Genomic DNA, 25,165 nt, shown 5'->3' with positions numbered 1-25,165 from the left:
TCTCATTGTTGGTTCAGGAGGGCCTGGTATTTTCCTCTTTGAAGGGGATACTCAGGGAGCCAAGAGCTTCCAGCTTGGAGCTCAACTCCAGGGTAGGGTAATAGCCATTTGCACACAGGAAACCTGCAGGACTAGTTGCTTTGGAATGTTGACAGTCTTAGGGAAATGGTTTTATGTCTTTCCTCAGGGGAGAAAAAAATACTTCGTAGATCTATGTAAAGAAAGCCTGGGCTGCTGCAGAGAAACTGTCCTTCTGCCTGACACTTTTTTCTTTTTAATTGAAGTATTTCTTTTAAAGGTTTCCCGGTTGCAGAACCCCAAAGGTGAGGTCAAGAAACTTGTAATTTCAGAAAAGCAGTACTGCTGATATCAATGGTATAAAAGCTTGGTTGGAAGATGAAAATATGGGATTTCTTTGGCTTGGGTACATGACTTGGACTGTAAGTGATAGAAACCCACACCCTACACAGCGGTCTCACGAGCCCTCAGCCTTCAGGCGAAACAGAGCTGGCACCATGGTCCTGAGTGCCCTGCCAGCCTCGGGAGGTGGAGGTCACCTAAACAGCTTGCCGTCCTCCTGGGGATGTGGCACTGTGCGAGGCAAAGGGGTCTGAAGAGGACTGCGTTTAGAAAACCCACAGCCAAGCCATGCCAAGAAACACAAACCAAAAGGAAATATTTTAAGAAAATAAACAAAGCTACTGAGTCAAACATACAAAGCAGGAAAGCGGAACAAAAGATTATTTGAGGCCTGAGTTTTGAACATTTTGACGCCACACATGTAATGGGCCAGCCCAAGAACATGAGGAGCCTTACAGCTGTGTAAGCGTTGAGGCAGCCTGCTCCCACCAGGGGCTCCCCAGCCGGTGAGCCTCCGAGCAAGCCCACCGAGCTAGCCGACTGTGCGCTTGAGCTCAGCCTTGAGCTATGCAGAAACAGAGCTCCACCATCGCGCGGGCCACACAGATACAGATATGGCTGACAGGACTGATCCCACGGACTGAGTAGCTCTTGTTATATACATTTAAGTGTCCTCCAGGTCTAAATTTGTTGTTCAGGAACCCCAAAGAATATCCGTGTTATAATACAAAACAGTACTAACGATGTATGCATGTTGAGTTTTACAAGTTTGGCTCTCAGAGTTTCTAACCAAGTACCTGTCACATCAATATAACACTGTCCTCAGAATCCCAAAATTCTGGAACTGAATTTGTTGGGCTGAATCATCTCACGGCCCAAGGATTTAAACTTTGTAAAATAAGCCACACATTGGATATGTATGTTCTAGTGAGCAGAATGAGGCTGCAGTGCCCAACAGCCTCTATCAGAGAGTAATGTCTCAGTGGTACTAAATTTGAACCCATGTTCACCTTCTTTGGTGTATCCAGAGGGCTTTTTGAACCAATTACCTTAGACACAACAGAATACCTTTCACTAAGATGTGCTATAATGCCAGGCCTTTGGCTTTCATGAGGGGTTCAATGAAGCACAAGCTACACGAAAACCACTCTGAATTTGTTGTAAAACTATTGTCAAGAACATAACCATATCTGATTGCAAGTTATTTTTGTGAAAAAAGGTCAGAATGAGTGTATTTCCTCTATTCTGTTGAGGGGTTATATCAGGTTTTCCTTACTGCTGTGGTTGCCAGGAAACTGACGTATAAATGTCGTGATTGTAACTCCATAACTTCTCACAGTATAGGAAAGAAAGAGGAGGTCAAAACTGTACTGATCATGAGAAATTATGGAGTTACGATTATGACGTTTACATTTACATATATATACATATGTGTACACATACATGTATATGTATATACACACGTGTGTACATACACACGTGTGTGTACACACACACACACACACACACACACACACACACCTGGAATTAGGACACGAAGATCAGGAAGTGTCGCTCCAGTATGCGAAGCAAGAAGTCTCATAAGTCTTTGGTCCTGACCATCTGCAGATACTATTGCAGAAGGAACATCCACTTTCTGCCCATCTCCCAGTTTGGGAGAGAGACTCTGTTTTGCTAAAGGAGGAGAAGCAGCATAATTCATATTGTGGCGGCAATAACCCTTCTCTCTGGTCCTTGCCCCTGGAAGAGACTGGTCAGGAAAGGAGAAAAAGCATTACCCTTCCAGATATAGAGCTGAGCACGTGAATGCTCAATACAGAGAGGTCAGGAACTGAGGCTAGGCGGCAGGCAGGGGAATGCCGAATGGGCCCTGAATGATGGAGGGGAAAGTGTCTGGAGAGGTGCTGGAGGGTTGTGATGGTGGGGAAGGGGTGGAGAAAGGACACAAGAATTTAGCAGGAAGCTGGAGTCTAAGTTGGCAGAAAGGATCAAGGGAATTTTTTTGGAATAGGAACGTTTATATTCCTTTGAAATGATCTAATCAACAAGAGTGTAAGAAAATCTAGTTCATCATTATATTATTACCAAAATCATGTCTTTCAGTTTGTATATAAGGAGGATGCTGATGGAGAGGCAGACAGGTGAGGATTTAGAGAATGTTATCAGGGGGAAAGGACTGGGGTCCCTGTTTAGTTGAATACTAACATGAAATAAAAAGAAAAAACCAGGGCAGAAAAGTAAAACATGGAAAAAGAGAATTGAGTATCAGCAGGTAACTGGAGTGAGAGGTCATTGGCAGAAACCCGAGGGCTTGAGCACCTGCAAACCCATGTGGACAGGCCACTCCCCATGGGACACGGACTGCAGGAAGAAGGCTCATAGCGACAGTGTCTAAGTCTCAGAGGCAGTAGGGAGAACTTGCTAGTCTATATTTGCAAATATATTGATATTTCAGGTCTCTCAGGAAGGCCTCAACCTGAGATTTTCAAGCTTCCTTTTTACCAGTCGATGTGGGTCACAGCACATGAGTGTGGAAATTGCCTAGTAATACAGGAAAGGGCATAGGATGGATGTGCTCAGTGCCCAAGGAGACACATCAGGTATCAAAAGAGAGGTTTCTGTAAGTTAGACTGTCCAGAACAGGCTTTATGTAGGATGCAGATTAGACACAGACCTTGAAGGATAACAACTGCTCTATGCTTATTTGTTGACCTACTGGATGAATGCATGAATATTTAGACTGCTGGTACTCTAAAAATGTACTTCGTATATCTCTTAATAAAAGCTATGAAGCCATGAGAAATGCCATCTGAAGTCCTTAATAACTTGGGCCCAGATCTAGGAACAGAGTAGAATAGATAGATATTTAATTTTATTCTATATATGTGATTTATTTGTGAGTTACTGTCAAGGAAGCAAATTACCAGTGTATTACTATATTGGAAATGGTAAGTCCACATCTGACTTCGGAGAGAATAAATTCTAAGCAACAAAAAAGACTAATTAGCTGTCATAACTTGGATCACCCATGTGAAAGGAATTCAGTTTTAAGATGCTTTATCACTACAACTTTGAACTCAAGAAGCAAAGATAGTTATAATTTAGAATATGGTTAAAACACCTAATATCTGGTGATATGTTTCTCAGTTTAAGAAGAAAAAATTTTTAAGTCTACATTCCATTATTCTACGTGTATATATGTTGGGTTTTATTAAAAATTTTATGAATCATTTATAACCCGCCTATTTCCAAGGAAAACAATTATTTGATATCATAGTTAAAAAGACAATACATTGAATACCAGAAAGCACATACAAAGAAGGGTGTGGTAGAGTCTTTAAAAAGTGGTGCCTTGAAACAATACTTAGATAGAAGGGATAAGATTGAAACTTCACAGCTGCCTTTCACTCACCAAGCTCTTTATTCCCTTCTACCTGAATGCATTCACAGGTATTTACCCTTTGTTGTCACCTAACTGAGTATGTGATTTGCTCAGCACATGGTATAAATGTGTTAATTTAGATTATAAAAGCCTAGAGGATTTATATAGTTTTCCTATAAATAAGTACTTAAAAATAATAGTGATGTGTATGTAGTGCTGTAAGGTCTACAAAACACATTCACATACATCCCATGATACCAGTCTCCAAACACTTGGAAACTAGAACTTTCATATGCTGTGTTCTAACACCGTGTCTACTTTTTAAAGTGTTTCCCTCACTATTCTCATTTTACCCTCAGACTGTGAAGTAGTAAAGACTTTCTTATTCTGAGTTTATAGATGAAGAAACTAAAATGCTACCACCAAGTGGAATTATTACTTAGAATGAGCCTTAAGAAAACATATATATACCCCTGCTTATAAATTCATTTACTTTTACTCTTTGACTTACAGATCTTATTTTTACTTTTTCAGAAATTTCAATATTAGTGTTGCATTATTTCTCCCATCTTAGTAAAAAACAAAAAATCATTATCAGCTCCAAGAGGTATATTTGTCTTCCAATTCCAGCAACAAGGTAGACTGACCTAAAGTGGAGTCCCTTTTTCCACAAATAAAATATTACCAACAGAAAACTGTTGAAAATACATAAAAGGGCTGACAAGAAAGAGAGATGCCCAGCTATCAGAAATAAAAAGCTAATTGAAAGACAGAGGCTGAAATAATAATGTATAAAACTTGCGGAAGGCAACTACACCAGTACTTACAGGGGTATATACATCGGCAAACATATATACATATGGAAACCTATAAGCTGAATGTGTAACTTAAGGTACTCTAAAGAAAGTTGGAGGAAGGAAATATTAAAAAGCAAGATAAAATAGAGAAAAACAATGAATTCAAAACTTATTCTTTGAAAGATAATAAAATAGTCAAATTCATCACAAAACTAGTCAAGAAAAAAATTGTAAATGGGATATAGCTACAAGTACAGTGGAGACTTTTTCCATTCTTTACAGAATGTTGGAAATCGCTTTATGTCAGTAAATTTGAAAACAAGGATGCGACAAAAAATTTTACAGAAAAAAAGTGGTAAATTATCAATACTGATCTAAGAAAAATAGATAAACTGAGTATCTATTAAAGAAATTAAATAGAGAGTTAAAAAAAATTCATCGCATTACCCCCACCTTTTCATAACCCTTGCCTTCCCACAAACTCAAACATCAACACCATCAGACTCAGACAGTTTTACAGACAACTTTTACTAAACCTTCAAGGAACACAAAAGCTCTGTCTTATACAAACTGTTCCAGAGAATAATAAAAGAAAGAATTCTCCCAAACTCGTTTTATGAGGCTAGGATGACCTTGACTCCAATACATGACAACTGAGGAAAATTGCAGACAGATTTCACGTACTAACATAAATGCTAATATCCTCCACATAGAATAAACAAAATCTTTCCACCTTCTTCTTCCCACAGTTATCAGAGACCAAGAGGAGATACTTAGAATAGCTGTAAACCAGCCTTCCCCAGTCATCCTTTATCATCAGTCAAGAATGTGGAGTACTGGCTGCTCTCCCCCGAAGAGATGAAGTGGGAGTCCCTCGCCGGATCTACGACCACACCCTCCACCCTCAGGGCTTCAACCTCCTCCTGTATGCTCAGGAATCAGGAGAGGGCTTACCAGCACTGAAGAAGGATTCCTAGTGGAACTAAGTCTATACCCCCCAGACCTTTGGGCCTCTTTGAACAGGGGTCAAAAGGGAACCCATAGGGTTCTACATGTAATAAGCTCGGAAGTCACCACTCCATCTTAACAACAAGTAAAAACTGAACAGACTGAATCAACATTTCTTGGATCCGTAAGAGAGAGAAGGACACGGGGCAGAGTATGGCCCCCCAAACTGGAGAGACAGACAGGAAAATGCAAGAGGTCATGGCTCACCAGAAGAGAGACTCATGAGCAGAAACTGCAGAGGGAACCAATGTAAGGTAGGAAAACTTGAACCGTAACTGATGAACCGCTGTAAGCTCAGTGTAGACAACTCTGAGAGTTAAAAACTCCACAGAGAACCACTCACTGGGGAGGGTTCAAGAATTTTTGAGATTTACCTTCAGGAGCTCAACCAGGTTTTCCCAGTAAATGTTGGAGAAAAAGCCCCTTGTGCTTCTGGCAGGAGAAGGGAAAAGAAACCATTTTGAAATACACCAGATCACTCTGTTCTTAATAAAACCTGTCCACAGGAAAAATCAGTTAACCAGAGGTAACCTGATGAGGTATTATCAGAGCCTAACTGATCTGGGGGAAGGGAAATACCCAACTCCAGTCCTCCTTAGCCTTCCACGTGGGAGAACTGAGCTACCCAACTCCAGTCACTCTAGCCATCCTGTACCATATAAGGGGGGAGAGGAAAACTGAGAGACAGTTGTGAAGTTCACAGCCCAGAGTCTTTTGTTAAAGGACTGAGACCTAACTGTAGGACTATGGAACACTTCCTCTCCTCCCACATCCTACCACCATATTGTTAAAGGCCTATTAACAGTAGTTCCTTTGACCTGGTATATCATGTCTGCTTATCAAGAAAAAAAAAAAATTACATGGCATACCAAACAGCAAAAAAACACAATTTGAAGAGACAGAACAAGTATCAGAAATAGACATGGTAGAAATGTTGAAATTGTCAGTCTGGGGATTTAAAAAGACTGATTAATATGCTAAGGGCTCTAATGAATAAACTAGACAACATGCAAGAACAGATAGGCAATCTAAGTAGAGAAATGGAAATCCTAAGAAAGAAAGAAAAAAATAAAAGAAATGCTAGAGATCAAGAACAGTATATCATAAATGAAGAATGCCTTTGATGGGCTTATTAGTAAACTAGACAAGTCTGAGGAAAGAATTTCTAAGTTAGAGGCTATATCAATAGAAACCTTCAACTCTGAAAAGCAAAGAAACAAAGACTGAAAAAATAGAACAGAATATTCAACGACTATGGGACAACTACAAAAAGTATAACATATACATAATGGGAATGCCAGAAAGGAAAGAAAGAAAGGAACAGAAGAAATATTTGAAACAATAAAGACTAAGAATTTCCCCCCAAATAATGTCAGACATCAAGTCACAGATCTAGGAATCTCAGAAAACACCAAGCAGGATAAATGCCAAGAAAAAAATTCACCTAGGGACTTCCCTGGTGGTCCAGTAGTTAAGACTTCACCTTCCAATGCAGGGGTGCAAGTTCAATCCCTGGTCGGGGAGCTAAGATCCCACATGCCTTAGGGCCAAAACACCAAAACACAAAACAGAAGCAATACTTTAACAAATTCAGTAAAGACTTTAAAAATGGTCCACATCAAAAAATAACTTAAAAAAAAATTCACCTAGTCATATCATTTTCAAATAACAAAAAAGCAAAGAGAAAGAAAAAGATGCTGAAAGAAGCCAGAGGAGGAAAACACCTTAGAGGTACAAAGATAAGAATCACATCTGCCTTCTCCTCAGAAACCACGCAAGCAAGAAGAGAGTGGTGTGGAATATTTAAAGTGTTGAAAAAAAAAAACAAAAACAAAAGAAAGCATCAACCTAGAATTCTGAGAAATTATCTTTTTAAAATAAAGGAGAAATACTTTCTCAGACAAACAAAGATTGAGGGAGTTTGCTTCTTGCAGACCTGTCTTGCAAGAAATGTTAAAAGAATATTTTTTAGAGAGAAGAAAAATAACATGGATAAGCTACTCAGATCTACATAAAAAAGAAAAAGCATCAAAGAAGGAATAAGTGAACGTAAAATTAAAATTTTTTTTCCTTATTCTTAATTGATCTAACAGATATAACAGATATTACTTGTTCCAAATAATAGAAACAATGTATTCAATTATATATGCTTATGTATCAATATATATCATGCATCTATACGTATATGTACTTGTGTATATACATATGTATATGTATACATATATATGCACATGCATACTAAATATATGTGCTTAGGTATGCTTATATATATGTGTAAAACAAATGATAGCAATGACACAAGGGACAGGAGAGGGAGGAATTAGGATTATTTTGTTATTATAAGGCACTCACACTACCCATGAAGTAATACAGTATTACTTGAAAGTGGAAGTGGACTTCGATTTGTTGTAAATGTATATTATAAACTCTAGGGCAAACATTTAAAAAGTAATAAAAGAAGTATAACTGATATGCTAAGAGAGAAGACAGAATTATACAAAATGCTAAAGTAAAGCCACAAAAGGCAGAATAAGAGTGGAAGGCAAAAATACGACAAAAAACAAAGGCAACATAAAGAAAAAGCTAACAAACATGGTACATAGTAATCTGATTATCAGTAATCACTTCGAATATCAATATTCTAACGGCACCAATTAAAACACAGAAATTGACAGAGGGAACCAAAAAATTAGGTCCAACTCTATGCTGTCCACAAGAATGCCATTTTAGATATAAAGACGCATATACATTGGAAGTAAGAGGAAGGGGGCAGGATCAAGATGGCAGGGTAGGAAGACCCTGAGCTCACCTCCCCCCACAAACACATCAAAACTACAACTACATATAGAGCAGCTCTTACTGAGAACAACCTGAAGACTAGTAGAACGGCTTTTCTTCAACTGAGGCTATAAAGATAGAACCACTCAGGGTCTGGTAGGAGGGGAGGAGAAGTAGGGATTCACACCCCTAGTGGGTCACTCAAAAGAGGATTAGGATACCACAGGCCTGGGAATACTTCCTAAGGAGAGAAGAGTTAAAGTCCCCACACACACACACACACACATATGCACACACTGAAGAAAAAGAAGAGACAGCTCAAAAGTATGGCTCCAACCCCTTGGGCCAGATCCTGCCTGTAACCAAGGCAGATACCATTCATAGAAGCATTATTTACAATAGCCAAAGTATGGAAGCAACCTAAGTGTCCACCAACAGATGAATGGATAAAGAAGATGTGGTGTGTGTGTATATATATATATATATATATATCATATATATAAATATAATTATATATATATATTTTTAATGGAATATCAACCATAAAAAGAATGAAATTTTGCCATTTGCAACAACATGGATGGACCTGGAGGGAATTATGCTTAGTGAAATAAGTCAGACAGAAAAAAACAAATACTGTATGCTTTTACTTATATGTGATATCTAAAAAATAAAACAAATTAATAAATCTAACAAAACAGAAACAGAGAACAAACTAGTGGTTACCAGTGGACAGCCAGGAAGTTCCTTAAACAACACACTTGTAAACAAAGAAGGAATCTTAAGATAAATTTTAAAACATTTTGAACTAAATAAAGGTGAAAGCACAACTTGTAAAAATCTGAGATAGAGCCAAAGCAGTGCTTAGCGGGAAACTTATAACGTTGGATGCATATATTAGAAACGAAAAAGATCTAAAATCACTAATCTAAGTTTTCACCTTGGGAAACTAAAAACAGAAGAGCAAATTAAATCAAAGTAAGTAGAAGAAAGGAAATAATAAGAATTAGAACAAAAATCAATAAAATTAAAAATAGGAAATCAATAAAGAAACCAAAAGCTGGTTCTTTGAAAAAAAAATCAATAAAATTAATAAGTTCCTAGACAAGGTAAGAAAAAACGAGAGAGGACACAAGTTACTAATATCAGAAATGAAAGAGGGCATTTCACTACAGATACCAAGAACGTTGAAAGAATAATTAAGGAATACTATGAACAATTCCATGCCCACAAATTTGGTCACCTAAATGAAATGGACCAATTCTTTGAAGACACAATTTCCCAAAACTTACACAAGAAGAAATAGACAATGTGAATAAGTCTACATCTATTAAAGAAACGGAATCAGTAATTAATGGTCTTCTAAAACATAAAGCATCAGGCCCAGATGGGCTCACTGGTGAATTCTACCAAACATTAAAGGTATAAATTATGACAATTCTTTACAATCTCTTTCAGAGGAGAGAAGCAGAAGGAATACTTCTTAACTTGTTCTGTGAGGCCAATATTAACCTTTATACCAAAACCAAGCAAAGAGATTACAAGTAAAGAAAAATAAAGATCTATCTTTCTTATGAACATAAATGTAAAACTCCTCAACAAAATATTAAAACATCAAATCCAACAATGTATAAAATGAATTATATACCATGACCAAGTGGGATATATCCCAGGTATAGAAGGCTGTTTCAACATTTGAAAATCAATTAATATAAATCATCATATCAACAAGCTAAAAAAGAAAAATCTACATGATCGTATCAGTAGATTAATAAAAAGGGATTTGGCAAAATCCAACATCCATTCATGATAAAAAGAAAAATTCTCAGTAAGCTAGGAATAAAGGGAGACTGCCTCAAACTGATAAGAAATATGTACCAAAAACCCCAAAACAAACAAACAAAAACCCCTACAGCTAACATCATAATTAATGACGTATGAAACTCTACTTTTCTAGTAGAGAACAAGAAGCTCTCCTACTAAGATCAGAAACAAGGCAAGAGTGACCCTCTCACCACTCATTTTCAACATCATACTGGAAGTACTAGCTAATGTAACAAGACAAATCAAGGAAATAAAAGGCATACAAATTGGGAAGGAAGAAATAAAACTGTCTTTTCACAGGTGAAATGGTCATCTATGTATAAAATCCAAAAGAAATGACAGAAAATCTCCTGGAACTAATAAGTGATTATCACAAGGTTGCAGGATGCAAGATTAGTTTATAAAAATTAAGTGCTTTCTTACATTCAGCAATGAACAAAAGGGGATTTGAAATTAAAAACACAGTATTATTTATATTAGCACCTAGGTATAAATCTAACAAAATATGTACATGACCTATATGAAGAAAATTACAAGATTCTGATGAATGAAATTAAAGAAATAAATAGATGGAGAGAGATTTCATGTTCATGGATAAAAAGACTCAATATTGTCAAGATGTCATTTCTTCTCAACATGATCTATAGATTCAGTGAAATTTCAATCAAAATCTCAGCATGTTATTTGGTGGATATTGACAAACTGATTCTGAGGTTTATATGGCGAGGCAAAAGTTTCAAAATAGCTAAAATATTATTGCAAGTAGGAAAATAAAGTTGAATAACTGACATTACCAGACATCAAGACTTACTGTAAATCTCCAGTAATCAAGACAGTGCGGCATTGTCAAAATAACAGACAAATAGATCAGTGGAACAGACTAGAGAGCCCAGAAATAGACCCATATAAATACAATCAACTGATCTTTGACAAAGGAGCAAAGGCAATACAATGGAGAAGCTGGTAATTCATATGCAAAAAAAAAAAAGAATCTAGATACAGACCTTACACATTTCACAAAAATTAACTCAAAATGGACCATAGTTTTAAATGTAAAACACAAAACTATAAGACTCTTAGAAAATAACATAGGAGAAAACATAAACAACCTTGCATATGGCAATGACCTTTAGATGCAAAACAAAAGCACAATCCACTAAAAAAAAAATAATGGATAACCTGGACTTCATTAAAATTAGAAACTTCTGCTCTGTAAAAACAGTGCCAAGAGAATGAAAAGGCAAGCCACAGACTGGGAGAAAATATTTGCAAACAATACATCTGATAAAGGAATGTTATTCAAAATATACAAAGAACTCTTAAAACTCAACAGTAGAAAAGCAAACAACTCGATTTAAAAATGGGCACAAGACCTTAACAGACACCTTAGCAAATAAGATATATAAATGGCAGATAGGATGTGAAAAAATGCTCCACATCACATGTCATCAGGGCAATGCAAATTATAAAAACAATGAAATATCACTACACACCTGTTAGAATGGCCAAAATCTGACAACACCAAATTCTGGAGAGCATGTGGAGTAACTAGAACTCTTGCTCATCGCTGGTGGGAAGGCAAAATGGCACAGTCATTTTGGAAGACAGTATGATGGTTTCTTACAAAACTTGGTATTTATCCAAAGGAGCTGAAAACTTAGGTCCAAGTAAAAATCTGCACACACATGTTTATAGCAGCTTTCTTTTTCCATAATTGCCAAAACTTGGAAGCAACCAAGATTTCCTTCAGTAGGTGAATAAACTGTGGTATATACAGACAATGGAATATTAATCAGCAGTAAAAATAAATGATCAAGCCATAAAAATACAAAGAGGAACTTTAATGCACATTACTAAGTGAAAGAAGTTAATCTGAAAAGGTTACACACTGTATGATTCTAATTATATGACATTCTGCAAAAGGCAAAACTAGGAAGACAGTAATAAGATCAATGGTTGCTAGGGGGCTGGACGGGGTGAAGAGGGAAAAATAGGTAGAGCACAGAGGACTTTAGGGCAGTGAAACTACTCTGTATGGTACTATAATGATGGAGACATGTCATTATACATCTGTCCAAACTCACAGAACGTACTACACCAAGAGTGAATCATAATGTGAAATATGGACTTTGGGTGATTATGGTATTTCAATATAGGCTTATCAAATGTAACTAATATACCACTCTGATGGGGGATGTTGATAATTAGGGAGGCTATGCATGTGTCGGGTCAGGAGGTATATAGGAAATCTGTACCTTCTTTCAATGTTGCCGTGTACCTAAAACTGCTCTAAAAAATTAACTCTTAAAAAAATAGAACCCAGACATCCCCTCCCTACCCCACTAGTTCACACAGCCTCATCCCTATTATCCACGCTGTATCTATGGAGCCTAATTTTACTATGTTCAGTATACCCAGTTATCACTACAAGACACAGACTTTTGAGTTACCTCTCAACTCCATCATTCTAACCTTAAATTTCTATGAATATGCTTTATTCCATTCTCATCTCCTAACACCACCTCAATTTTTAAATTTGGTCTACCATGATCTCTGGAGCTCGTTGTCAATTAATTGTAATATTTACTGTGTATTCAAAATCATCTCTAAACATCCTTTATCCTCTTGTTCTTACAGCTATGTGACTCTCCTCTGAAATGCTGCTTCTACGCAGCTAGCCCTCTTAATTGCAAAAGGGGCAAGTATCCTCCGTGCCCCTAATTGCCGCTTCTAAGTCATTCTCCCTTACTCCTCACTTAAAACCCCAGCTTTAAATTGCATGGCATCAGATTATATCTCTGCTGCCATTGCTTGTTGGTATCATCCACCTGTTGCCCTTCAAGTCTCAATGTTCATAAATCTTGGCTCACTGCTGGCACCATTATTCCTATCTTCATTCTTGGTGACTTCACAGTACATAAAGATCGTTCTTCCAACACCTATTAATTTCTCAAACACCCCTCTTCAGATAAGCTTGTTCTAGGCGCTCATTCTCATGATTATATACCAGAACTTACATTTCTATAACATTTCTATAACTGCAGTCTCTATATAATTTCAGTTGTATGCATTCCATTCTCTGACCATCATTTCTATTTTCCTAATTCTTTCTTCCTAATACCGTGATTCCAACCATAGACATTCAACGTTTATGGACAATTTGAATGTAATTCATTTCATTATCAGGTAAAAATATTATTGATTACTGAAACACATGCAAAAAATAAGTATTTGGAAAGTTAACACCTGACTTTTAGTACAAATGTTTTAGCGAACTAGGAACAGAACAAATTACCTTCATTTGATCAGTGTTTCTAACAAAACCTATGAAACTAGTACATTTTAGAAGTACTCTTTTTTATCAAGAGAAAAAGGCTTGTTGTCACTCCTTCTATCCAACATCGTACTGGTGGTCCTAGCAAACACTACATTTAAAAAATAAAGATTACTGAATTAAAAACATCATTGTTGACCGATATTATGATTGCAAAGAGAAATGTAGAGTATTAGAACTCACTGATGAAAGAGTAAATCAAGTTAGCTAGTTATAAGAGAAATACATAAAAATTGATTTATTTCTTGTATGCCAGAAACAATTCATTTAGAAGTGACATTAAAAATATACTTGGACTTCCCTGGGGGCACAGTGTTTGAGAGTCCGCCTGCCGATGCAGGGGACACGGGTTCGTGCCCGGTACGGGAAGATCCCACATGCCATGGAACGGCTGGGCCCGTGAGCCATGGCCGCTGAGCCTGCGCGTCCGGAGCCTGTGCTCTGCAACGGGAGAGGCCACAACAGTAAGAGGCCCGCGTATTGCAAAAAAAAATTTTTAAATAAATAAATAAATATATATACACACACACACACACACACACATATATATATATATATATATATATATATACACACACACACACACAGATACCACTCGTAACAGCAACAAGCTTTATCAGATACCCAGGAATCGACTTAACAAAGTACATGCTAAATTTCACAGAAAGAAAAAAAAATTATTAAGGAATATTAAAATTTCAAAATATATGGGTAGATATACCAAATTTATCGGCAATAATATTCAAAATATAAAATATGGCAATTCTACCCAAATTAACTTACAGATTCAATGCAATTCTAAAAACATTCTAACATGATTTTTAATGGAATTTGATCAGCAAAAATCAATATGGGATTTTAAACTACCAAGAAGAGTTAAGACAAATTTGAAGAAAAATAAGTAGAAATTCACCCTACTAAGCTTTCAAAATGTGAACTTAATATAAACACGAGGTTAGTTTATTGGTGAAAGGACAGACAAATAGACCAAAGAAACAGAAAAGAAATCCTAGTCAAACACATATAGAGGAACTTCATATACATCAGAGATGACAGAATAAATCAGTAAGAAGGTCAGGAACTAGGCAATAAATGCTTCGGGGACAAATGCTTACTCACATGGAAAAAAACTGAACTGTATCTCTGTCTCATATTTAGAAAGAAATTTATGTGTAATAATATTCTAAATTTAAGTTCAAAAATTTTAATTTAGGAGATAATAGAATAAAATATATATATATTTTTTTTTCTCAAAATAGGAAAGAATTTTACAAACAAAATAAAAGTCTAACCATAATGGAAAAGATTGATAGTTTGTCAGCTCAAAAATTAAACTTCATTTTGTGTGTGTGTGTGCAGGGTTACCATGTTCAATAAACAATGTGAATGTCTGAAGTTATGTACATGAATAGTACTGTGGTAATGTATATATTCAATAAAGAAACCAAGAAAAAACTTCAAAGCAAGCCACAGACCATAGGTTGGGAGAATATATTTATAAAATATGTAACTGATAAAAGAACACTACTGAGAATATATCAAGAACTCTTTCATTCAACAATATGAAGTCAAATAACTCAAAAGAAAAATGGAAAACTGGATAGCTTTTTAAAATCACAGAGCAGAGACTTCCCTGGTGGTCCAGTGGTTAAGAATCTGCCTTCCAATGCAGGGGATGTGGGTTCAATCCCTGGTTGGGGAACTAAGATCCCACAAGAAGCAGGGCAACTAAGCCCACATGCTCTAGAGCCCATGCCACAACTAGAGAGAAGCCTGCATGATGCAATGAAAGATCCCACGTGCCACAACAAAGATCCCGCGTGTGGCAACTGAGACCCAATGCAGCCAAATAAATAAATAAATAATTTTTAAAAAATCACAGAGCAAGAAAAGAATACATAAATCTAGACACACATCTTACACTTTACACAAAAATTAACTCAAAATTGATCATTGGCCAAATGTAAAAATGCAAAACTATAAAACTTCTAAAACATTTTAGAAAATCTATGTGCCTTTGGGATCAGTGATGAGATACAACACCAAAATCATAATTCATGAAAGAAAAAATAGATGTTCAACTTTATTAAAATTAAAACCTACTCTGCAAAAGATGATGTTAAAAGAATCAAAAGCCACACACTGGAAGAAAGTATCACATATCTGATAAAAGACTTGCACCTAAAATATACAAAGAACACTTAAACTTCAACAATTAAAAAACAATTTTAATTTTTAAAAATAAGCAAAAGAGGGGCTTCCCTGGTGGTGCAATGGTTAAGAATCCACCTGCCAATGCAGGGGACACGGGTTCAAGCCCTGGTCCAGGAAGATCCCACATGCTGTGGAGCAACTAAGCCCATTGCTCCACAACTACTGAGCCTGCACTCTAGAGCCCGTGTGCCACAACTAATGAGCCCATGTGTCACAACTACTGAAGCCTGTGCGCTAGAGCCTGTGGTCCGCAACAAGAGAAGCCACAGCAATGAGAAGTCCTCACACCACAACAAAGAGTAGCCCCTGCTCAATGCAACTAAAGAAAGCCCATGTGCAGCACTGAAGACCCAACGCAGCCAAAAAGAAATTAATTAATTATTTTTTAAAAATAAGCAAAAGATTTGAACAGACAGCTCACAGAAGAATATAGTATATATATCAAATAAACGTGAAAAGATGCTCAACATAATTTGTTATCAGTGAAATTGAAAAAAAATTAAAACAATGAGTAACTCTACACATCTATTGGATGACTACAATACAAAAAACTGACAACACTAATTTCTGGTGAGCATTCAGAGCAATACAAACTCTTATTCATTGCTAGTGGGAATGAAAATGATAAGACACTTTGGAAAATAGTTTGACAGTTTCTCACAAAGCTAAGCATAGTCTTTCCATACAATCCAGCAATCAAGGTACTAGGTATTTACCAAAGTGATTTAAAACTTATGTCTACACAAAACAATCTTCATATAATTGGTTACAGCAGTTTTATTCATAATCATCAAACCTGGAAGTAACCAAGACGTCCTTCAATAGATGAATGGGCAAACCGCACATCTATGCAGTGGAATCCTCTTCAGCGATGAAAGAGAATGAGATATCAAGCAATGCAAAAGCACAGATGCATATTGCTACGTGAAAGAAACCAATCTAAAGATTACTTCCTGCATGATTCCAATTTTATGACATTCTGGAAAAGACAAACCTATAAAGATGGTAAACAGATCAGTGGTGGCCAGGTGTTTGGGAAGGAACAACATAAGAGATTTTTTTAGAGCAGTGAAACTAGTCTGTATGATAGTTGCAACGGTGGATACATGACATTATGCATTTTTCAAAACCCACAGAAATTTACAGCACAAACAGTGAGCCTGAATGCATGTAAATTAAAAAACATTTATTGGGGGGTCAGAGGCGATACCAGGTCAGGGTGCAGACTGAGACAAAAGATGTAACTTTATCTCACTGAAGAGAGTGTGAGAAAAAAAGGTGCTAACCTCAGTAACTATGGAAATGAGTGGCATCTATAGGATTAAAGCAAAAAGAACTGCACACAAGCACTGTACTCTAGCTGACAAAGTTGTTTCCCACAGGAATATGAGTTAAACAACTCTGACACCACTAGACATCTATACTGGAACTGAACAACTAAGGAATGGATGGCAATGGTGGGAACCAGACTTCTCACTTCTGGAGTGGGAGGTTACAGACAAGCAAGGGGAGAGGGCTGGAATGATTCACATAGTAATGGATTAGAGTTGGAAAGATCTTGGCTTAATATAGATGTAGATGGACACACATGGAAATATTTATAGATATGTTTATATATGTGGGTTAGTAGTCCTTCATAGATTTTCTTGCTCTGTCAGCTGAAAGGGCCTAGAAGCAATGACACCCTAGTAGCAATGAGCACATCCAGCACCTAGATCTTGGTTTCTAATACCCTTCTGCAATAAAAGGAACCAGGGCCACTTGGAGAAATGGCTGGGCATTCCAGGGCAGGGATGGAGAAATATAAAATGAGCCTGGAACATCTTGTACTGTCAGAAAGTGAGGAAGTACTAAAAAACAAACAAACAAACAAAAAGACCCATAATGAGGAGAGTATGTCAAAGAGGCACAGGAGCTAACTGAAAGAGTCCCCAATGCCAAAGCTGGAAAAATTTGAGCAGCAAAAAAATAAATGGTTTTGGTTATAACCCAAAGTACAAAATTAGTAAATGAATAAATTAATAACTATAATAAATAGGGGGAACAGAAAGATATCCCATGAAGAAGAACTCCAAATAATGTATTTATGTAGATATTCTGTCTTCAAGGAGGTGAGGCATAACTCCTCACTCCTGCATCTAGTCACTTAATTCCAAAAAGTACAGAATGGAAAGAGGAAAAAAGAGTACAATGAAAGAACCTAACGAACACCACCTCAGCCAGGTGATCAACAGGAACCTCAACTGTGATGAGTCATGTTCGTAGTATGTGCCCTTGATCTGATGTGATGAGAATGGCAATTACCTCTGTGGGTCTTCCTCCTCAAAGTCCATAAACAGTCTAATCTTAAGAAAAAATTCAGCCAAATCCCAGTTGAGGACATTCCACAAAAACTTGACCAGGACTCCCTAAAACTCAAGGTAATAAAAAATAAGTAAAACCTGAGGAAACTCTCATAGCCAAGAGGACCATAAGAAGACCTGATGGAAGTCTGATGTAGTATCCTGGGTAGGATTCTAGAACAGGAGAAAAGTATATTAGGTAAAAAGGAAATCTGAATAAAGTGTGGACTTTAGTTAATAATAATGTATCAATACTGATTTATTTATTGCGACGTATGTACCATATTAATATAAAATGTTAATTATAGGGATAACTGTATAGGGGTATATATGGGAACTCTCTGTACTACATTCATAAATGTTTTGCAAATTTAATACTACTCTAAAATTAATAGTTTATTTTTAAAATCAGAAAAGAAGTTAATAGATTTTCCAGTAAATTATTAATAAAAATTAATTCAACTTCACTAATAAACATGAATATAAATTTAAAAGGGAAAAATGAAAAGACATGTTTCTGATGGATTATCTTATATCAAATTAATCCTGCCAAGAACACCTATAAAAGATGAATCATTTTTTTAAAATTGTTTAAACCTATTACAACAAGAGCATTCACTCTCCCTCTACCTATCTGAAGGCAGCCAAGGACTTGTGGAATTTTGGTCAACATCCCTGTTCAATAAATTTTGACAAAAGTATACAGTTGTGTGACTACCCACAAACTATATGGAGCATTTCCATCAAGTCAGCAAGTTTTCTCAATCCCCTTGATAGGTAATCCTCCTTTCAAACCCAGAAAGGCAATTGCTGTCTTTCTGCCACTATACTTGCCTCTTCTGGCACGTCACACAAATAGACTACAGTACGCAGTATTTTGTGTCTGCCTTTTGTCACTAAGCTTAATGCTTCTGAGATTCAATCATGAACGCAGGGAGCAACACTTTGCTCCTTTTCATTGATAAGTAGTTTTCCTTTATATGTATATACCACAAAAATTTTAATCTATTCACCAGTTGATAGATATTTGGGTTGTTTCCCATTTAGTCTGATTATGAGTAAAGGTACTATGAGCATTCCCAAACCAAACTGTGTACGCATATGTTTTCATCTCTCTTGGATAAATTTTAGAGTAGGAATATTGGGACATATGGTAAGTGTATGATAACTTTATAAGAAAATACCAAAATGTTTTCCAAAGTGGCTACCACATTTTCATTTCCACTTGCAATATATGAGAGTTCCAGTTTCAATACCACTTGGTATTTTTTTTAATTTAGCCATTCTAATAGGTGTGCAGTATATCTCATTGTGGTTTTAATTTGCATTCCTTTGATAACAATGACATTGAACATGTTTTCAGGTGTTATTGGCCATTCATACATCTTCTTTGATGTAATGTCTGCTTAGAGTCTTTGTCCTTTTAAAAAAAAATTGAGATTTTCTTTTCCTTTTTCTTTTTTTTGTTGTATGAGTTCTTTATATCTTACAGGTACAAGTTCTCTCTCAAATTTTTTCTCCCAGTCTGTGGCTTATCATTTAATTTTCTTAACAGTGTCTTTTCTTACAGTATATTTTGAAGAACAGAGGTTTTTATTTTATCTGTGCTTTTGGTGTATTAAGAAATGTTTGCCTAAGAAGGAGCAGTCCTAATGTTAATGAAATACACATCATCTCTTTTCAAAAGGAGACAGTCTGGGTGGCTGACTAGTAGGAAGGCAGCAAGTTAGGCTGGGTGATAAATGGAGTGTGTGGGTGTCTAGGGGTTCAGGACTTTTGGACAAATACACTGTTCTCACCATAGGCCTTTGCAGTGAAACCAGACCCATGTAACCTACACTGATCTGAGTCTTCATGCTCTCTGCTCTTCTGCTAGATAGAATCTTTTTTGTCCTTAAGTCCTCTATGGCCCTTTGGATATTTTAAAGTGTTTTAAAATATTTTAATGTATTTGGTCACTACAGCCCTGTGAAGTAGGAACTAAACGTCTATTGCTTTGTTTTGCTTTGTTTTGTTTTGTTTGACGCACAAACTTCTACTATCCCATATTCATAGTTGAGAATTTAAGTGACTTGCCTAACGCCACATAAATATTGAGCAACACAGTTAGGACTGGAGCCCAAGTCTCCTGACACGAAACATGGTATCTCCTGCTTTCCTTACTTAAATGCTTGAGCAACTATGGCTAAACCCAAGTCCTCTCTGTGGATATGGTAGAGCCAGGGTAGAGAGGCTGGGTTAGGGAGAGAGGCTATTCATAAAGAAGGTTTGGGAGAACCTGATAACACATTACCATCCCATGTCAAAACAAAAGGCATTGTGGTACAGTAGGAAATTAGATAAATGTGAGTTCTGAATCCAGTTTGGCTAGCTTTAAAAAATTTTGTCTTCTGAGTCAATGTGTTCCCCTAAAGTATTTGAGAAGACTAGTCTCTCACTAGTTAGCTATGTATTTCTTAACTCTGATTAATCAGTGTCCTTTTAATTATATGAGCTAAAGTTTTTTGAGCATCTATGTATCAGACCCTGCAATCCATTTTATTTACTGCATTTAAACCTCAAAACGTCTCTATGAAGTAATCTCATCCCAATTTATCAAAAAATGAAACAGAGATTATGTTTTGCCTGAGCCCCCATAGAGCATATGCTAGAGATTTAAGATTTTCTGACTCCAAACCCATGCTCTCAGGCACTTAATCTATAGTGCCTCTTGTATTTAAAATGAGCACATTCATTCTTACTGCATACAGTTGCTTTGCAAATTTGGAACAATTCATGTTAAAAGTAGATTGTAAATATTTGTCTTTATTCAATTTCCTCCCCTTCTCATTGTATGAGAGGATTAAATTTCCTAACCCAACTTGCAGTTGCGGGGTGGGGGGTGTCTTATGATTAGTCCTTTCTAATGGGTTATGGACAGAACAGGCTTGTGTCGCTTGGGGGATGGAAAATTTAATCGTCAGTATAAGATCATTCGGTTCTCATTCTGCCTGGGAGATTATGGAAGTGTGTGCATACAAGTGCCACGATTTTCGAGTACCCTGGAATGCTGAGCCGACACGTGGAGGACAGCTGCCTTGGCAAGTTTTGCAGAGTGAGCTTTGTATGAGACAGATAAACTTGTCTTCAACCACTGATATCTGGGGGCTGTTTGTTACCATAGCAAAACATAATGCATCCTCACCTACACAACATAGCATCTAGGGTTGTAGTGAGAGTGGTCATATTTTAGTGGTGGTTGGTCTTGATGTTATTGTCCATAAAGACCACCAGGCCATTTCCAAAAACAACCCCTTTATGGTCCTTGGCCTCTCTTTCATAGACAGGCAAAATATTTTCATTATCAAAGTAGCAAAATTAAAATGATGTCTTTGTAAAACATAATTCAATGACATAGACAAGGAATGGATATATTGTCTGGAGTGTTCAGCAGAAGTTTAAGCATCAGATAAACAGTCTTTTCCCTTGAGTTGATTCTCTCAATCTACTTACAAGTAATTATAAAGGCATTAAACTCACAAGCATGAATGGATTACAAACCATTCTACCACTAAGTAAATTTAAGCAGTCTTCTCGATCTCTATCAGGAAGGCCTTCCCCCCTTAACAAGTTCCACATTGCAGACAAACCTTTCTGCCATCTGCTCGAAGGGAAACATGTGCCAGGATCTTGCACTTGAACATTTTGCCCTTGGTAAGGAAAAAGACCTTCGGGACTTTTTCTGGAAAACCACCCTCTTGGCACACAAGTTGTAGCCAAGGTTTGCCCTTTGTCCCTTGTGCGAAATGATCTATTTTGGTATGAATGTCACTTTGAATAAATGTGTATGAGGTCATATTTACATATGCTAACCACTCGTGTGGTTTCTGGTGGTGATGGTGATGGTGGATCCCCATACTGCCAGACTGAGGATTTGAACTGGGTGATGATATCAATGTCTCCTAAGCCACAGAAGGAAACGAGCCATCTTTTAAAAGCTCCGTAGCCGTTCTCTCCACTGTAGTTGCTGCATGTTGCACTGCTTTCCTCCTCTTTCTTCTTCATCGAGCTCATGCTTACTGACTCTTCTTAGATGCTTTCTTTGGCCATGCCATGTGGGTTAAGTAACTCTTCTCTTTGTTCCTTTTACCCTGTTCTTATCCCTCTCCTAGTATAATATGAAGGATATTCGGATATGATGTGGCTAGAGCTTTCTTGCTGACTGGAGGAAGTGTAATGATGTTTCAAAGCTGTATCATCATGTGTATTTTTTCCCTGCCATGGGCATCAATTTTCATAGGAAACTTCAAGCAAGAATTGGAACATCCCACGATAGGTGATTTGAAGCATTCTCCTCCCCAAGACAGCACACATGAGATCAATTCTCCAGAAGCCACCAAAGAGAATTCAAATAGTTTCAAGAACTCCGAGATTAGAGAGGAGAAAAGATAGAGAGGATCATAGTCATCAAACTAAGAAAGAAGGCAACTTGCATTTCGCAGAGCATACTTGATGTAATCAAAGCCATCTGTATGGATGCCTGCTACATACTCAGACCCTACAATTTGATCAAGTGTATTGGCAAAACCTAAGGATTCAGTGTGACTAGTAACAAGGGTCCCAAGATGAGGCAAGAAGTAGACATCCAAACACACATTTAACTGGAACGAGAGCAAACATGGCAAATACCAAAGATGGTCCAGTTTGGATCATAATCAGTTGCAGCTTTGTATTAAAACATTGCAGTTTTATAATTCACACTAGAATCTTAGTGGGAGGTAAGGGTGAGGATTTTCAAACTCACACACAAAAAATTGACACATAAAATTTGTTTTATAATCAGCTGTATATGACTCATTCTTAACAAATTCTTCTATGGTCTTCAAATATTATTATAGATAAATGAGACTAGATGTTCCTGCCTGTTTCAATCAAGTTTTAAGGGTAGATGTGAACAAAACTATGTAAGTTTTCCACTTCACAGAATCCTGTTTTAAGGAAGTGTTTTTCTGCCCAAGTGTACTAAATGCTGTAGTAGCACTTACCACGTTCTACGTATCTGTCCAGGGGCTTATTTCTCGTGAGAACTGTGTCTCACACATTTTTTTACAGCTCACGTGTGTAACATAACAATTAATGAATTAAGACATTAGTTAATATAACTGGCATGGCAGAAAACTATCATCCTAATCACTGGGGAGACAAGGATTTCTTGAAATGACAAAGGAATTAGTAATACAAAAACTGAAAACTTGTTCATACTAAAATCAAAATATCTGTTATGACAAAACACTCTTAAAAAATCAAATCGTTAAGGTAGAGGCTGTGTGATATGTTGTCACATGTGTAACTGACATCAGCAAAAGCATAAAAAATATAATACTTCTACAAATCAAAAAGAAGACAAATAGACAAAAGACATAAATAGGTATTTTATAAAAGAGGAACTATAGGGACTTCCCTGGTGGCCCAGTGGGTAAGACTCCACCCCCCCAATGCAGGGGGGCCCGGGTTCCATCCCTGGTTGGGGAACTAGATCCCGCATGCATGCCGCAACTAAGAGTTCGCATGCTGCAACTAAAGATCCCGCATGCCGCAATGAAGATCCTGTGTGCTGCAATGAAGACCCAGCACAACCAAAATAAATAAATAAATAGATATTATAAATAAATAAATAAAAGAAAAAAAGAGGAATTACATATGACCAATTAATATATGAAAAACCATTTGATTTCATTAGAGATGAGAGAAATGCAAACCAAGATCACAGTGAGCTAACATTTTAGAACCATTCAATGGCAAAAACCAATGGTAAGTTAGAAGGACCATGTTCTGCCTCTCAAAGCTGGCATAATTTCACCGTGTGCAGTACAAACAGGAAGACTGACTTACACATGAAACTCATTACTAACTCTGTACTCTGTAACACTTGCTAGTTACCACAGTTCTCGATGACAAATGACACAGTGTTCTTATTTGCCAGAAGGTTCCTCATGTAATATGTAGAACTGCTTTTAGAGTGTCATAAAATTTGATTTGTGCTATTCCTTGTCGAACATTAAATTGTAGTATTTAAACAAAAAAACAAGGACTAACATCTCCTCCAATCTGAGTTTTGTTTTACATTACATTGAATGTTTCTGAAAGAATCACATGTTCCTAAGAGATAGAGACTGATTTCCTAACCTCTTTGTGTAAGTTCAAAAAAAAATGAAGGTTTAATAAATTTCTAGAAAAGGTATAGTAAACACAGTATTAAGGATGATTGCCACCTTAACTGGGGAGAGAAAAGGAGATATAATGGGAAAATCACATAGCATGCTTTTGTCAATATTCTAGTTTCCACATTGGATGATGGGTGCATTGGTAGAAAAAAATTCTAGTTTAATTCCTAAAAGGCTTCTCTAAAACCAAACTAAAATCCTTAAACTATGAAGTTGGAAAATAATGAGATTTGTAAATGCTTCTCCAATTTGAAGAAACTGCTTTTTGATCATATAAAAACAGCTGTGAAAAATACATTTTAAAATTTTCTGGTATCACTCATCTTTTCAAAAAGAAGAACAAAAATACCCAAGGGGGAAAAAAATGTCCATTATAAAGGACTGAATCAGAAAAATCAAAAATACAATGAGTAGTTTCTTAGGGATAAACATCAACACTTTGGGTCATGTTTTCATTTTATCACTGTAGCATGAGATAATGGGGATTATTCAGCCAATTTAGAAATGTATCTTTTCAATCATGAACCTCATTTTTAGCGCAACCTATAGGAACTGGGTCAAGGATTTTAGTGTGCTTCTTTTCCCTGCCCGAAACCCACGCATATCCAACCACCATGAACCTGAACTTCGCAAACTGCCTTTACCATTTAAGGCACCTAAAATACATCAGTCAATGTCCTGCCCCTTAATTATGAGCACTATTTACATAAGGTTACCGAAGGTCTAATTAATAAAATATATAAGAGCATAAAGTAAGTATTAAGTGTGTACTCAAGGTCATTACTCACGGTTAAGGGCATAACATGGTATATTTCTTTCCTGGTTCTTCATCTCAAGTCCTTTCATGTGTGCCGCATCCAACCTCCAAGTGCCACCCTCTTCTGCTGTTCAGCAACTCAGCTCGAACAGGAACACCTATCATG

At 36.7% G+C, this 25,165-nt stretch overlaps 1 long non-coding RNA gene across 3 annotated transcripts in view; it reads right to left on the bottom strand.

Moving 5' to 3' along the window:
* The window catches only part of LOC113624023 (uncharacterized), a 343,123-nt gene that overhangs the window by 147,621 nt on the left and 170,337 nt on the right, over nucleotides 1-25,165 (bottom strand). For all 3 annotated transcript variants that reach the window (XR_003434170.1, XR_003434172.1, XR_003434171.1), the window contains one exon: nucleotides 25,031-25,157. This is a non-coding gene — a long non-coding RNA (uncharacterized LOC113624023). The remainder of the gene's footprint in view (nucleotides 1-25,030; nucleotides 25,158-25,165) is intronic.

This window comes from Aethalodelphis obliquidens, unplaced genomic scaffold (assembly GCF_003676395.1).
Source record: "Aethalodelphis obliquidens isolate GAN/ISIS:26980383/991018 unplaced genomic scaffold, ASM367639v1 scaffold12, whole genome shotgun sequence".
Lineage (NCBI taxonomy): Eukaryota > Metazoa > Chordata > Mammalia > Artiodactyla > Delphinidae > Aethalodelphis > Aethalodelphis obliquidens.
Note: the sequence above shows the minus strand (reverse complement) of the source record. Positions and strands in the feature narration are given on the sequence as shown.